This window comes from Myotis brandtii, unplaced genomic scaffold (assembly GCF_000412655.1).
Source record: "Myotis brandtii unplaced genomic scaffold, ASM41265v1 scaffold656, whole genome shotgun sequence".
NCBI lineage: Eukaryota > Metazoa > Chordata > Mammalia > Chiroptera > Vespertilionidae > Myotis > Myotis brandtii.
Genome location: NW_005370548.1, coordinates 724,753 through 725,960, shown reverse-complemented (window position 1 = coordinate 725,960; position 1,208 = coordinate 724,753).

Here is a 1,208-nt window from a genome sequence, read left to right as displayed (position 1 = left end):
CGGACTCAGAGTGGAGCACCCCCCTCCCCCCCACACACCTAACGAAGCACACTGCCCTGTCCCCACAAGTCACCTGTGGAGCCCAAAGCTGGGGCAGCTCCCAGGGGCCTTTGGAGCAGCGCTCGCCAACCGGTGGTCCGCGGACCCCCGTGTCCGTGAGGTCCGAAAGGTTGGCGACCTGCTTAGGAGGCCCACGTGCTAGAGCAAGAACGGTCACCGCTGGGATGGGCTGCAGGCAGAGGGCACTTCCTGGAGCCATAACTCCATAGACTGGAGCGTCGTGCCCACTGTGTGCAGGACACTAACCATGAAATAAACCACCCGGCCTGTGGCGACTTGGGCTTTGGCTGCCGAGGGCGGGGAGGGGGAGAGGCGGGGGGGAGGGTGGCTTGAACCACTGAACAGCAGAGGGCCAGGCCCTGGACTCCTCACCTGCCCAAACCTTTCCTTTAACAGACTGAGGGGAAACAGGCCCCTCAGGACCTTCCATGTTCTAGGCACAGCCCTGTGGTCAGATCGGTGGAAACGGGTTGTGCAATGAAGCGAGCCTCTCCACGGGCCCGCCTCCCCCTCGGGGTCCCTCACAAAGCCCCGTATTCCAGCTCCCAACACTGTCCCCATTTTACAGACGGGCCCCGAGGCTCAGAGGTGACAGAGGGTCCAGGCCCTGCCCCTGCGGGGGGGGCGGGGGGGGGGACCCTCCGGTTAGCCACGCCCTACAGAAACCAGACAGACAGCTCCTGGCGGTTAGATATTAAACCAGGAAGCTTTATTTACACAGTAAAAGTAACAAGCGAATTCCTGAGACTAGAGGGCTCTAGTGCAAGACAGCGTGGCCCGTGGGGAGGCGGGGACAGCTGCGGGGGTGGAGGTGGCCAGACCCCACCCGCCCGGGCCGCCACCCTGCCTGGAGTTTCGGGAAAAGACGCCACAGCCCCAGAAACAGGCTCACTCCGTCCCCGAGCCCCCAGGACACCCCCACACACTGACACCACCATTTGCCGGAGAGACTGTGCTAGAAGGTCAGGCTCCAGTCTCCGCTGTGGCCTGGGACTTCCCTCTTTCGTCTTGTTCTTTAAGGAGGCCTGGTTTTCTGCGCTGGCGCCAGTGGGAGGGGTTTGAGCAACTGTGTGGCTGTGGCAAGAGGCAGCCCATGGGCCGCACCCACGGGCCAGGCAGGGCCGCCACGCCCGGTGTCTGCAGGAGCT